This window comes from Nicotiana attenuata, chromosome 1 (assembly GCF_001879085.1).
Source record: "Nicotiana attenuata strain UT chromosome 1, NIATTr2, whole genome shotgun sequence".
Classification (NCBI taxonomy): domain Eukaryota; kingdom Viridiplantae; phylum Streptophyta; class Magnoliopsida; order Solanales; family Solanaceae; genus Nicotiana; species Nicotiana attenuata.
In genome coordinates this window covers 94,425,414-94,441,764 of record NC_031989.1, presented here as the reverse complement: position 1 = coordinate 94,441,764, position 16,351 = coordinate 94,425,414, and the positions used below count along the sequence as shown (strand labels likewise).

General features: G+C 41.3%; 1 long non-coding RNA gene and 1 pseudogene across 3 annotated transcripts; both read left to right on the top strand.

Annotated features, from left to right (window-relative positions):
- Nucleotides 2,416-9,123, top strand: LOC109230673. Of its 3 annotated transcripts, none has more exons than XR_002068696.1 (4): nt 2,416-2,530; nt 3,102-3,172; nt 3,921-3,986; nt 8,857-9,123. It is a non-coding gene; the product is annotated as an uncharacterized LOC109230673 (long non-coding RNA). The 3 variants fall into 3 exon arrangements; XR_002068694.1 differs by having other exon boundaries at nt 8,742-9,123; XR_002068695.1 differs by lacking the exon at nt 3,921-3,986 and having other exon boundaries at nt 8,742-9,123.
- LOC109230657 lies at nt 5,345-8,732 on the top strand (annotated as a pseudogene).

Sequence of the window (16,351 nt, the reverse complement as noted above, 5' to 3'; positions counted from 1 at the left end):
TTTCCTTTTTTTTTCAACTATTTTTTTTACTTTTGCACTTTCTACTAGTGGCGTATTCTTTTACAAAATAAATGCACCTCTATTTCTTTCATTGGTTTCACTCAAAAGCCACCCCGCACTTAGTCCCTTCTTACTTCTTTTAGCGCTCTTTTTACAATTAAAGTGCTTTAGGAGGTACAAGGATCAAAACAATATCAATTAAGAACAAAAAGGGTATAGGCTTGTAATGTGGGTGCCAAATAAAAGTTTTTACGCTCAAAAGGGTTTACTAGGGATCAATTTTATTTATGATAAGCACTAAGCTCAATAAGATCAAAGAAGGCCCAAAATCATTTTTCAAACCGAGCATCACCTAAAATTTCGTTTCAACTCACATACCGGGCAAATTCTAGACACAATTACAATACATGGACTACACAAAAATCTTACTACACATGGCACATGACTCACTAAGGACCGTCTCATTCCACTCTCAAACAATGCAAGTATTCACGAAGCCACGAGATATTAAGCATTAAGCACAAAGTGAACACAAGTCAAGAAAATGAGACATAGCGTCACAAGACATGCTATTCAACTAAGCAAGACATCATCAATAATTTGAAATCATAGGGAAGATACTACACATGCCAAAGCCTACATATGCTACTATCAAACAAGTCAAGGCGCCTAGGAATTTCATCTTTCTTCCTACATTTATTCCCTAAATTCTAATCTACTCTAAAAATAAAAATAAAAAATAAAAGAAAAACTATTACCCGGTTCAAACTACATCTCATGAAAAAGAACAAAGGCACAAAAAAAATTACAGGGAACTATTACTACCTAAAGAAATTAAAAGACATATTTTTGAATTTTTGTTCAGGCTTTAATCCCTCAAGAAAACTGTCTAGTAGATCCATCTTCGGGAACATTCCAATTTTTCTACTTTTTTCGTTTTTTTTTTCTTCACAAAAACTACTACACATAAGAATGAGTGCTACAATTAAGCTATAATAGCACAGAAACTCATCCAAACGATCTCTGCACCCCACACTTAAAATTTTGCAATGTCCTCAATGCACACTATAAATAATAAGAGGGTAAAAGAGACTCCCTGGTAGGCCAAAGGCCGAAGCAATAGCGGTTCACGAAGTACTCAGACTTCCCAGGCATCGTCCTTTGTGTGGGCACCCCACACTTAATCCTCACCATCTAGCTCGCTTTTGCACTCTTCCACTGGCTTTGCTTCCTATGCTCCTAATCCTACAAAACAAAAATAAATACTACAAAATAATAAATATAAAATAAAAAAAATAAACAAAAATAAAAGAAAGCAGTAAAGTTGGGTTGCCTCCCAACAAGCGCCTGATTTAACGTCGCGGCACGACTTGAACCGCTTTCTGCCTCCACCTCGAATTTATAAATTGTAACCCTAACATGGCATCCAGTCTGTGGCTATGCTCCTTTGGTGGAGATACAAAAATAAATAGGCCAAGTAACAAATTTTTCACTCTATACTTCTCGGCCTTTATATGAGGAATGTAATTTTTTCTCTGTGGCACGACAAATCAAAGAACGTAAGCAGCTTGTTCCTCTTCCATTGACTCCTCCAAAGGCTTAGATGACTCGATTTCCATGTCATTATCCAAACACAATGTCGAAAAATATTTAGAATGAGGACCAACATGCCCCAACTCTAGAATTATATCACTATTTATATCCTCATATGTGCACACACTAGAGTCTTCAAATATAATATTATCTACTTCCTCACATGACTCTAGAACACTTCTCTCAACATGGACATCCTCAATAAAAATATGGTCTAACGCTTGGTATTCTCGTTTTAGATCCTCTATTTGGTCTAGAAGATTTTTTTCAGTTTCACACAACTCCTTGTTAAGTTGTTGGGCGTTGAACGCATCAACCTTTGCACTCAAATATGCATCCAAGTTGTGCAAAGCCAAGCCAAATTTGTCAACTTCTTGTGCAAGATCAACTCTCTCCTTCGACCAATCATTCACCAATTTTGTTAGAAGATAACGCCGTTTCTCATATTCCGTTAATCGTGAATATTCTTCCCAATACCAACCCTTACTCCCCTATTCAATTCACACCTCCCAGAGTTCAAGTAATGACAAGCCCAAAAAGACGGGCCATAAATGTAATAATCCTAAATATTTTATACACCTATTAATTAAGAGATTGGAGAACTAATTTAATTTGTGGATATTGGGGTCAAATATTAAGTTGTGGAAGGAAATTTTGTTACTATGAGATATGATACTAAATAAGTGGTTAGTGGATAAATTTTTTCAAACTATACTTATATAGTTGACTTTGGTTATTTATTAAATAAATCGGAGTGGGCTAAGCCCATTATCTTATGGCTGCCACGTTTTTTGTGACCTAAAGAGTAGAAAATTTGGGTAATTAGTTCCTTGCTCTTGAAAAAAAAAAAAGAAAAAAAGAAAAGAAAAAGAGAAGCAAAATATTCAGAGGATTCGTTGGCGGCGGCGATAAAAACTATCATCGTGTGAGCTTTCAGGTATTTCGAGATTCGTCCAATATCATAGAGTAAATGACTAGATTTCGACATAGCATGTGCTCAGACATTCTGTAAATTGTGAAATCACAGCGGCAAAGTTAAAATATGGACACAACTAGAAACATATGTGTTTTTGAGAGAAAGATGTGTAATGATGGCCGTATGATGTTGTTGGAAAATAATAATAATGATGTAATGGTTATTAGCTCGTAAAGGATAGATGTGAGATATGGAAATTGTGAAAAAAACGTACTGCTTGTGGAATTGAACATATTTAAGAAGCTACAGTGTGGACTTTTTATCATTTAGTACATAGAATATAACTTTCAATCATGATGTAATGACGATGGCAATGAGAAAGTGAAATAATTATATGGTAGTATAAGTCATGGTATAGTTTTCTGAAGCTACTACGGTTTCGGCACTTTCGAAATACTACTGTCGGCATATGTTTGTGTACAATTATTTATTAATTGGATTGGGGCTTGGCTTTGTTTTTGACTCTGTCCTAAGATTATGAAAAACTATTTACCTAGACTAATTAGGACGTGTTATTCAATATTTTGGATAGATTGAGGTCATTGGAGGCCGTTTGGTTGGTGTCTTAGACGTTGCAAGGTTGGAGAACTTCCCGTTAGCGAGGTAAGTGAGACTTTAAGCTTTGATACTTGCTTTTCTAAAACCCATTTTGAAAGTGTTTTTTTCTCTGCCTGGTCCATGTGTTGGGACAAGCGTGCGCTTGGTAGAGTCGGTGGTCTTAGACTAGCCGCAAATATATTATTTTATGAAAGAAAAAAAAATTATTTTATAAGTTGTTTGATAGTGTGATACGGCTGTGCATCATGAGGTTGAGTTTTATAGTTTGATACGGCTGTGCGCCATGTTATTGAGTTTGATACGGCTGTGTGCCATGATGTTGAGTTTGATACGGCTGTGCGCCATGATATTGAGTCTGATACGGCTGTGCGCCATGATGTTGAGTTTGATACGGCTGTGCGCCATGATATTGAGTTTGATACGGCTGTGCGCCATGATATTGAGTTTGATACGGCTGTGCGCCATGATGTTAGGGCATTGTGTATGCCTTTGTATATCACCCCTATGTTACATATTTGAGGCATTGTGGTGTCGTTGTGGACTCCTGTTGGTAAATATCTTTCACTGCAATTATTATAAGTCCTTAATGGGTATCCTTGTTGGTTAATTCTTAATAACTCTATTGATACACATATGTTGAGTTATTGTATAATATCGTATTTACTTTATCATTCGTGTTGTAGTGTGTTTGTATTTTCTAACACTTGTTCCAGAGGTATTTAAAGTGGCGGGTCGAGGATCTTACTGGGTTATATTTACGTATAACCCACTCCTTACATGCATCTCTATGCAGATACCGTTGCGAGAGATAGAGCTAGTGGCTGACGAGTTTTTTTTCCGAGTGGATCCTATTGCTGAGGTGAGCCATCGCATTGTTCGTGGAGGCTTTCATTTCAGACTTGCTTAGTTCGTGTTAGTTACTTTTTTTTTGGGGGTTTGCATACCCGTCAATAAAACTCATATTACTCTGTTAGATGCTCCATGATCTTAGTGTGGGATTTGGGCTAGAGTTTTATTATTTGAGTGATTGTTGGTTTTACTATCCATTGACTAAGGTATTGAGCGATAATTATTACCTCTTTAATTATTAATAATACTTTAGGCCTGCACTTTTTCTCTCAGTGTTTGTGTAAATGGTTAAACGTTAGAGAAAGGGGTTCGCCTGGCAGGTGGTGTTAGCTGGGTACCAGTCACGTCTAGAGGGTAGTTTGGGATGTGACAATAAAAGTCTTCCATCATCCAAGTATCTTCATCAATAACCTTACCTCCGGATATTTCATTTCCATATGTCATGTTGAGAGAACTGTGAACACACTATGAGAAAAATTAAATTGTTATAAAAATAAAAATATATACAAAACAAAATGGATTAAATTAAAAGTCTAATCTAGAAAACAGCTAGTTTCTAAGTCCGCGGCAACGGCGCCAAAAACTTGTTGTAGCCAAACGCACACGCAAGTATACGTGGTCGTCAAGTAATAATGCGACTAAAAGTCGGATGTCGAACCCACGAGGACTTGTTCTATTAACTAAACTAGACTATCCTAATTATCTAAACAAGAATTAAACCTAAAAATGTTTGACTCTAAACTAATTAAAATAAAGAAAAACAAATAATGAACTTTGAACAAGGGAAAAACAGATTTTACGATATCAATTTAATGAAAACGATCTAGGGTCATTGGCTATCTAATATTCCTATTGTATTCTTCAATTGAATTGACTAACTAATTTATCTAGTTTATTGGTAAACAGGGTTAATATTGCTCATAAGAATCTGTCGAGTTCTTACTCGCCTATTCAAGCTAACGCCTATATGTCTATGGAGTTAGAATCAACAAGAATGCATTTATAATTCCTGTAAATCAACCAAGCAAGGCAATTAGGTATATGTCTATCCTAACCACGAATCCATTTCCCGATGCCCGGATTCAAGAACTTGCTCTACTCAATCCTATATGAAATCTAGAATTCCCACTTTCGAGTTCAACTCTAGATTCATATATAGTATTCAATTGGTGATCAAACAATCAAATAATTAAGCGCAGGATTGAATAAATAAACCAATATGATAAACTAAGAAATCAAAATCAATATTCGACTAACAATAGTCATGAAAGAACCACAACCCTAGAACGTGAAGTTTAGCTCCACATAGACATGGTAGGCAAACAACCAATCATACAAAGAAAAATAAAAATTACTAAGTCTTTAGGAAGAAAGATGGAACTTGATGAATTCCGACCTCCACAACAGCTCTGTGCTTGTGTTTTCCTCTAAAAATGTCCCCCTCTTTCAAAGTAGGTTTAGGTTGGCTTTTATATGAGTTGGGGGCGTCTTGGGGTCAAAATAACCGAGTCCTAGTCGAAAAAGGCCACTTTCCCGTCTTGAGCGTCCAGGGCAACGTGGTGCGCTGGCCCTGGCGCTCAAAATTTCAGCTACTGTCACAGCCAGCGCCCCACGCTGGCTGTGGCCCTTATATTTCACTTTTTGCCTTTTCTTCCCAATGTCGCTCCAATTTGCATCATTTCGTCCCAAATTGCATCCGAATGATTCCTACACATAGAAATACCACAAATGAGCATAAATCATCATATTATACATTCGAAATCTACGAGACATGAGCACAATGTGAGGCACTATACATCAAAATATGCATACATTAAGCCAAACATCAATTCCACCATGAAACAATGGATGGCAATAGGGGATAGGTACAACAACACTAGAGATCGGGAAATACAAAATTTCTCTCTTGTCGATATATCTCAACATGCTTTGGAGATGGAGAATATGATGGTTGGCCATGAAAATTAATTCGAGATGAGACAGGATGAAATCGTTAGAGGCGCAAGGGAATTAGAAGTTGTCTCCATTGTGGGGATTGGGGGCATCGGCAAGACAACTTTGGTTAATAAAATTTACTGCGATCCATTCATTGTGTCTCGTTTTGACATTCGTGCAAAAGCTACTCTTCCACAAGAGCATTGTGTGAGAAATGTACTCTTACGCCTTCTTTCTTCAACAAAGGGAAAGACTGATGAATGATATGAAGAGCAAGATAATGGGCAACTAGCAGACGAATCACAAAAGCTTCTAAAAGGCAAAAGGTACTTCGTAGTGATTGATGACATATGGACTACAGAAGCTTGGAATTATATAAATCTATGTTTCCCAGATTGTAACAATGGGGGTCGAATACTCCTAACCACTCGGAATGTGGAGGTGGCTGAATATGCTAGCTCAATGTAAGCCTCCTTATCATATGTGCCTCATGAATTTTGATGAAAGTTGGAATTTACTGCACAAAAAGGTGTTTGAGAAAGAATATTATTCTCTTGAATTTGAAAAAATAGGGAAACGAACAGCATCAAAATGTGGAGGATTACCTCTAGCAATTACTGTGATTGCTAGACTTCTCTCCAAAATGGGTAAAGCATTGGATGTGTGGCAAAGTGTTGCCGAGAATGTAAGTTTAGTGATAAGCACAAATATTGATGTCTAATGCATGAGGTGCTTGCATTGAGTTACCATCACTTACCTCATCACATAAAACCGTGTTTTCTGTATTTTGCAATTTTCGCGGAGGATGAACTAGTTTTTGTCGATAAACTTGTGGAATTATGGGCAACTAAGGGATTCCTCAAGGTAGAGGAGATGAAAAATATAGAAGAAGTGGCAGAAAAATATCTGAAAGAATGTATAGATAGAAGTTTAATTTGCATACACAATTTGAGTTTTGATGGTGAAATCGAGAGTTGTGGAATGCATGATGTAATTTGTGAACTCTGCTTGAGAGAAGCTCGCAATATGAATTTTGTGAATGTTTTCAGAGGTAAGAATGGTCAAACTCCATGTCTGCAATCCACCCATTTTTCCTCTATTAGTCAAGGTCGGATCAGTGTCCAATTGGCTAAGTATCCAATTAATGAGATCGGTGTGATTGAGAAAAAATTGGCTAGGTATCCTGATATTGACGTTCCTTCTATTATCTATTTTAGTGGGAATTGGTTCCCAGAGTTGTCGCATTTCAAGCTAGTAAGAGTACTAGATCTTGCTTTAATGAGATGTGATCGTTTTTCCAGTGAGATACTTGATTTAATTCACTTGAGATACCTAGCTTTAACTCTTTCTCCTAGTTTATGCCATCTGAAAACACTGATAGACATTCCTCCACAGATATGTAGCCTATGCCATCTGGAAACTTTTATACTATCCGGGGACTAGCGAAGGGGATGGATATATCCTTTGATATTACCATAGGAAATTTTGGCAATGCCACAATTGAGGCTCCTCCGTTTGGACTGGAATTACTTGTGGTATCACGAGCCAACAGAGAAAAGTTTGGTTTTGAAAAATTTGCAATATCTGTATGGATGGAATCCTTGGTATTGTAATGGATCTCTCTTTAGACTATTTCCTAATTTAAATAAGTTGCAAATACGTGGCGTTAGAGAAGACTTTCGTAGTTGTAAAGACCTCTATGATTTTTGCTGCTTAGATCAGCTCGAGGAATTGGAATTTTGTCTTGCTTATCGAAATGTAGATGCTGCTTGCTTTCTAGAAACAATTACACCTTCAGGTGCTACTTCACAAGACCTTCTGAGGAGGCTGAAATTTTCGACTTGAGTCCTTCTCTGCCCCTTCCTCCTATAGATGATGCTTTGCCACATTTGCTCCTACCTCAGCCAGATGCTTTTCCACAGAGACTTAAGAAGTTAGCTTTTAGTGGGACTTCTTTGCGATGGATGGATTTGAGCATTGTTGGTAAATTGCCAAAACTCGAGGTTCTTAAACTAGAAAATGATGCCTGCTTAGGCGACGAGTGGGAAGTAGTTGATGAAGGGTTTCCTCACTTGAAGTTCTTGATACTGGAATGTTTGAAGATTCATTACTGGAGAGCCAGTTGCGATTACTTTCCATGCCTTGAACGACTGTTTTTGGAACGTTGCCTTGGTTTGGATTCAATCCCTCAAGATTTTGCAGATATAACCACACTTGCTCTAATTAATATTAGCAGTTGTGCAGAATCTCTTGGAAATTCTGCCAAGCAGATTCAACAGGACATTCAAGAAAACTATGGAACATCTGTTGAGGTTACTGTTGTTAGGCCTGTGAAAGCCAAGAATATTTACTTTAGTTAATCTATTTTTAGTTTGATTATAGGACTGTTGTACAGAATATCTTTGTTCTTATTTCTCTTCAGTTTCTTAAATTTTTACTGTTGTGCCTTCTGTTATAATGTGGTCTTAAGTCAGATTCTTTTTTCTTTTCCTTCATTTTTTCTTATTATGGAAATAAATAGTAGCATACTTTCATGAGTAGGAATCTTCAATAAGAGTTTAAGTTTTGTGCACGGGTGTATAAATTTTTTATACCATCATGTACAGCTGATTTACAACAACATATAACTCTTCATAGTAAGCTCGATCTACTAACCTAGATAATAGAATAATAATTTGCTGTAATAAATTTCATTAATAGTGTAAAAATTGTTTAAACTATCATTACATATAACTTAAATCCGTCCAATGAATGTGTAACTTGTTATAATCTTCTCCTGTTCTGTTATGTGCCAACTGATTGACAACAAAACTGGAATGCTTTTGATTAGATACTAATCCGACCTCGACGTTTTGAGGAAAAATGCATGGATTGTTCACAACTTCACATGTGTTTTGATCTTCCATAACACCATAAAATTTTCACTTCGAGCTTCACTGGCGCAGAGTTCACGGATCATATCATGCATTCTGCAAGCTTTGATTCAACGGGACACTGAAGACAACTATGCAAGTTCTGTTGAGGTCCATATCACTTGGGTTGGAATTGGATTTTTCATTTTTGTTGTGTTTGTTCTAAATATTGGTAGGTTGGAATTGGACTTTTCTTCTGTCTTTTCTAAATGTTGGTAGGTTATAAGAGAAACTAGACCTGTATATATAAACAAGTAAGGACATGAGATTTTCTTTTGCTATTATACATTAACTTTGAAAGACCGCTGCTTGTTTGGATGGTTGTTATGTCACGACCCCAGTTCACCCACCGTGAACATGTCGTGATGGCGCCTAGTCTCTACAACTAGGTAAGCCTAAAATGCGGAAAACAAAATAACTTGCGGAAAATAATAAATCAACTTGAACAGTTAAAAGAAAATACGGTGTATAGATGCCACTTGGCATATACAATTCCATAACACGGAAGTCTACAATATCATCCCAAAATTCGGAAACTCACGGGAACACAAGCTAACAGAATGAGTACACTGCTCTAACTCCAGAATGTCTAAAACAACAGTAAGAAAGGAACGATATCTGCTAAAGCTAGAATAAGATAGAGACTCCTTGGTCTGCGGAAGCGGCAGATGTACCTCGAAGTCTCTGCTAGATCTCTCCGCCTCGAGGATGATACGCCTGGGTGGAGGTACCTGGATCTGCACATGAAAAACATGCACAGAAGGGGCATGAGTACACCAAAACGGTACTCAGTAAGTGCCAAGCTTAACCTCGGTTGGGTAGTGACGAGGAAGGTCAGGGCCCTACTGAGGTTAAGTAATAATACAGGTTAACAGTATGAAACGACAGTGTAATTAAATAACACATGATATAAGGGCAACAACAACTATTACAACGGCAAACAAAACACAATAAAAGATCATAACTCAAATCCGAGATAACAACCGGGGATCTCCAAGGATACCGTCCTGTAGTCTCAAATATAAATATCATGTCCAGTGGATCTCCCGGGTGCAGTCCCGTAGTCCAACTCATAAAGTGCAGGGGGATCTCCCGAAATGCAATTCCGTAGTCCCAATGTAAACATACAGGGGAGCTCCCGGGATACCGTCCCGTAGTCCCAAAATAAATATACAACAACAACAGAACACAATTCAATCAATATGCATATCAAAGTGAAGCAGGTAATCCTAACCTAGCATGGTTCACGTAGCACAGTTAAGGCAGTTAAGACAGATAAGGCGATTTACTCAAGTAGACATGCTTCTCTAAGCTATAGCAGGTTTAAATATCAAACAGTGTAAGCAAAGAAAGGATGAACACAATTCAAGGCTATTTTTAAAGAAAAGAACCATATTTCTAACAAGTAGCACAAGTGCGCGCTCGTTACCTCACGCACGAGGCATTTCAATTATCACGAAATCAATCCTAAGGGGAAAAGTCCCCCACACAAGGTTAGACAAGTCACTTACCTCGAACCGGCTCCAAAATCAACTCGAAACCACACGTTTGCCACGAGTATCCGACTCCAAATTGCCCAAATCTATTCAATTCAATGACATGTCGTAAATAATATCTCAAGCAACTGATTCTACAATTTAATTCAAAGCAAATACGCGACATTATGTAAAATGACCAAAATGCCCCTCAGGACAACGTCTCGGAATCGGATAAATTTTACATTTTCAGAAGCCTCGTACTCTCACGAGTCTAACCATATAAAAATCTCTCAAATGAGAGGTCAAACACCCACTCAAAACTCACTAACTTGGTCTATGAAGTTTTACCCATCTCTCATTCAAAAATCTAAAATTAAGGAGGAATTCGTGATTAGATTAGTAGGTTTTAAGCATAAGAGAGTAGAGAATCGTTACCCGGTCGTTGCCTTCAAAAATCCCTCGAAATTTCTCCCAAATCCGAGCTCCCAAGCTTGTGTTTTGATAAAAATGGCTAACCCTCGGTTTCGAATTGTTTATAACTGTACAGGTAATTAGTGAATCGCGATCGCGAAGATAGGACCGCGATCGCGAAGAGTAAAATAAAGGCTCCAGGAAAAAGGCCTACGCGAACGCGAGAAGGAGCATGCGATCGTGGAAGAGGAGGAGCTGGCCTTACGCGATCGCGTCTGAAGTCACGCGAAGGCGAAGAAGGAATAGGCCAGTTCTGTGCGATCGCAAACCAATTCATGCGATCGCGATTAAGGAATGGGACCCCCCCCCCCCTCCGAAATTACTCTACGCAAACGCGTGAAGGGGTACACGATCGCGAAGAAGAAAACAGGTCTGCAACAGCTGAAGAAATTCTGCAATTTTTCACAACTCCAAAATGCTCCGTTGAGCAACCGAAACACACTCGAGGCCCCCGGGACCTCAACCAAACCTACGGACATATCCCATAACATAATTCAAACTTGTACCAACCCTTAAACCACCTAAAACAACATCGGGAACTCGAATTAATCAACGATTTAAGCCTAAGAACTTCAAACTTCATCAAAATACGCTTTCGATCAAAACCCTAACCAAAACACGTCCAAATATCCTGAAATTTTGCACACACATCCCAAATGACATGACGGAACTACTACAACTTCCGGAATTCCATTCCGACCCTCGGATCAAAATCTCACTATCGGACCGGAAACTTCAAAAATTCAAACTCGGCATTTCAAGCCTGAATTAGCTATGGATCTCCAAAACACATTCTGAACACGCTCCTAACCCCGAAATCACCTAACGGAGCTAACGGAACCATCGGATTTCCATTCTGAGGCTGTCTTCAGACTGTTATGACTATGGACCATTTTCCAACACTTAAGCTCTCCTTTAGGGACTATGTGTCCCAAAACTCTCTGAAACTCAAAACCGAACGTCCCGGCAAATCAAAATAGCAGAAATAAACTTGGGGAAAGCAGTTAATAGGGGATCGGGGCGTAAATTCCAAAAACGACCGGCCGGGTCGTTACATCCTCCCACACTTAAACATTCGTTCGTCCTCAAACGAGCATAGAGAACATACCTGAAGTAGCGAAAAGATGAGGGTACTGGCTGCGCATATCCTGCTCGGCGGCTCAAAGCATCGGCCACCACATTGGCCTTGCCCGGGTGATACAAGATATTGATGTCATAATCCTTCAGCAGCTCTAACCATCTCCTCTGACGCAAATTAAGGTCCTTCTGCTTAAACAGATGCTGCAAACTACGGTGATCAGTATATATCTCACAAGGCACACCGTACAAGTAATGACGCCAAATCTTCAAGGCATGAACAATGGCAGCTAACTCAAGATCATGGACATGATAATTCTTCTCATGTATCTTCAACTGTCTGGACGCGTAGGTGATCACCCTACCGTCCTGCATCAATACTGCTCCAAGGCCAACTCTCGAGGCATCACAATAGACAATGTAAGACCCCGAACCGGTAGGCGATATCAAAATTGGGGCGGTACTCAAAGCTGTCTTGAGCTTCTGAAAGCTCGCCTCATACTCCTCTGTCCACTGAAACGGAGCACCCTTCTGGGTCAATCTAGTCATAGGGGCTGCAATCGATGAAAACCCCTCCATAAACCGACGGTAGTAGCCCGCCAAGCCAAGGAAACTGCGAATCTCTGTAGCTGAGGATAATCAGGGCCAACTCTGCACTGCCTCTACCTTCTTCAGATCCACCCGAATGCCCTCACTCGATACCACGTGACCCAAGAATGCCACGGAATCCAACCAAAACTCACATTTTGAAAACTTTGCATATAATCTCTTTTCCCTCAGAGTCTGAAGCACTGTCCTCAGGTGCTGCTCGTGATCTTCCCGACTCCGGGAATACACCAGAATATCATCAATAAAGACAATGACAAAAGAGTCAAGATATGGCCGGAATACACTGTGCATCAGATGCATGAAGGCTGCTGGGGCATTGGTCAGCCCAAATGACATAACAAGGAACTCGTAATGACCATACCGAGTCCTGAAGGCAGTCTTCGGGATATCTGGCTCCCGAATCTTCAACTGATGGTAACCTGAGCGCAAATCAATCTTAGAAAACACCCGAGCGCCCTGAAGCTGGTCAAACAGATCATCAATACGAGGCAAAGGATAACGGTTCATCACTGTAACCTTGTTCAACTGCCGGTAATCAATACACATGCGCATAGAACCATCTTTCTTCTTCACAAATAACACAGAAGCACCCCAAGGCAATACACTGGGCCGAATAAAACCCTTATCAAGTAATACCTGCAATTGTTCCTTCAACTCCTTCAACTCAGGAAGAGCCATACGGTACGAAGGGATAGAAACGGGCTGAGTGCCCGGCAACAGATCAATGCCAAAATCAATGTCCCTATCGGGTGGCATGCCCGAAAGATCGGCTGGAAACACATCGGGAAAATCCCGTACTACTGGGACTGAATCAACCGAAGGAGTATCCATACTGGCATCCGTCACATAAGCTAAGTACGCATCATAACCTTTCTCAATCATTCGCTGAGCCTTAAGGAAAGAAATAACTCTGCTGGGAGTGTGACCTAAGGCACCCCTCCACTCAACATGCGGTATACCTGGCATAGCCAGCGTCACAGTTTTGGCGTGACAATCAAGAATAGCATAATAGGGCAACAACCTGTCCATGCCCAAAATAATATCAAAATCAACCATGTTGAGTAATAATAAGTCAGCCCTGGTCTCAAAACCACCAAGAATAACCAAACATGACCGGTAAACACGGTCCACAACAAAAGAATCTCCCACAGGAGTAGAAACATAAACTGGAGAACTCAAAGAATCCCGAGGTACCCCCAAATACGGAGCAAAATAAAAAGACACATAAGAGTAGGTGGAGCCTGGATCGAATAGAACCGATGCATCTCTGTGACAAACCAAAATAGTACCTGTGATGACAGAATCGGAGGCGGCAGCCTCAGTACGGCCTGGAAGTGCATAATATCTGGCCTGGCCTCCCCCTCGAGGGAGACCTCTACCTCCCCGACCTCCACCTCTAGCTGGCTGGGCCGGTGGGGTGGCAGCTGGTGCTGGAACCATAGCCTGAGAGCTCTGCGGGGCCTGCTGTGGCTGAGGAGCCTGCGAAGGTGCACCCCTCCTGAGTTTGGGGCAATCTCTCACCATGTGGCGTGTGTACCACACTAAAAGCAAGCTCTGGGAGGACGTGGCGGCTGTGACTGGCTCGGGCCAGATCTGCTGGACTGTCCACTGGAAGCACCCCGTGCAGGAGGCGCACTAGAGACTGGAGGTACATAATAAGGCTCTCGAGGCCTAGGTGGAGCTGGAATATCACTGGCTGCTGGAAGAGCTAAATTAACGGGGCGACCCATATGACCCCTACCATGACGACCTACAGCTGGGGCGCGGGCACCAGAAAAATGGCCCGACTCTCGAGACCTCTTGGCCTCCCTCTCCTCCCTGTCCCTAGCATGCATACCCTCAATCCTCCTAGCAATGCTCACCGCCTGCTGATAAGACACATCCGTCTCTAACTCACGAGCCATGCTAGACCAGATGCTGGGAATAAGCCCCTCAATGAACCGGCGAACCTTCTCGCGGACCGTGGAAACCAAAGTTGGGGCATGTCTAGCCAAGTCAATGTAGCGGACAACATACTATGAGACAGTCATAATACCCTGGTGCAAACGCTCAAACTCCGCGCGCCAAGCATCCCTAAGACTCTGGGGAACATACTCCCTCGTGAACATATCTGAAAACTGAGCCCAAGTCAGGGAAGATGCCTCATCCGGACTGTCTAACTCATAAGCACGCCACCACTGATAGGCGGCTCCTCGAAGCTGGAAAGTAGTGAAGGAAACCCCACTCGATCCTGATATGCCCATAGTGCGGAGAATACGGTAGCACTCTTCCAGAAATCCCAAGGCATCCTCTGATGCTAACCCACTGAATACCGGAGGATCGTATTTCTTAAACCTCTCAAGTCTCCGCTGCTCATCCTCTGAAGCCGCTGCCCTATCCTCGGGCTGAACTGGTACTACAGGCGACGCAAGTATAACCTCTGGGGCCTGCTCAACATGCACTCGTTGCTCAGGAGTGCAGGCGGCAGGAGTTTGTACTCCTCCCCCGGCCTGGGATGTGGCTGCAGCAAGGGGAAGCAACCTTGCCTGAGCCAAAGTGGTGTACATACTCATGAACTGTGCCAAAGTCTCCTGGAGTGCTGGAGTAGTAGTGGCAGACGTATCGGGTGTCTGGACTCAGGATGGTACTGCTGGTGGTACCTCGACGGCAGCTTGCGCGGGTGCTCTGGCTGCACCACGAGCGCGTCCTCGACCTCTACCCCGGCCCCGGCCTCTGACGGCTGCAGTAAGGGGCGCGGGTGCATGATCCTCTCGGGTAGCGCGTGTCCTCACCATCTGTGAGAGAATAGAAGGACAGAAGTTTAGTTGTGATGTCAAAATCTCGCACGACAAGGAGATCAAATGAAGTGGAATTTTCCTAACAGTTACATAGCCTCCCGTAGATAAGTACAGACGTCTCCGTACCGATCAGCGAGACTCTAATAAACTGGCCTGTGTTCCGTGACTCCTATGAACCTAGAGCTCTGATACCAAATTGTCACGACTCCAGTTCACTCACCGTGAACATGTCGTGATGGCGCCTAGTCTCTACAACTAGGTAAGCCTAAAATGCGGAAAACAAAATAACTTGCGGAAAATAATAAATCAACTTGAACAGTTAAAAGAAAATACGGTGTATAGATGCCACTTGGCATATACAATTCCATAACACGGAAGTCTACAATATCATCCCAAAACCCGGAAACTCACGAGAACACAAGCTAACAGAATGAGTACACTACTCTAACTCCAGAATGTCTAAAACAACAGTAAGAAAGGAAGGATATCTGCTAAAGATAGAATAAGATAGAGACTCCTTGGTCTGCGGACGCGGCAGATGTACCTCGAAGTCTCTGCTAGATCTCTCCGCCTCGAGGATGATACGCCTGGGTGGAGATACCTGGATCTGCACATGAAAAACATGCACAGAAGGGGCATGAGTACACCAAAACGGTACTCAGTAAGTGTCAAGCCTAACCTTGGTTGGGTAGTGACGAGGAAGGTCAGGGCCCTACTGAGGTTAAGTAATAATACAGGTTAACAGTATGAAACGACAGTGTAATTAAATAACACATGATATAAGGGCAACAACAACTATTACAACGGCAAACAAAACACAATAAAAGATCATAACTCAAATTCGAGATAACAACCGGGGATCTCCAAGGATACCGTCCTGTAGTCCCAAATATAAATATCATGTCCAGTGGATCTCCCGGGTGCAGTCCCGTAGTCCAACTCATAAAGTGCAGGGGGATCTCCCGAAATGCAATTCTGTAGTCCCAAAGTAAACATACAGGGGAGCTCCCGGGATACCGTCCCGTAGTCCCAAAATAAATATACAACAACAACAGAACTCAATTCAATCAATATGCATATCAAAGTGAAGCAGGTAATCCTAACCTAGCATGGTTC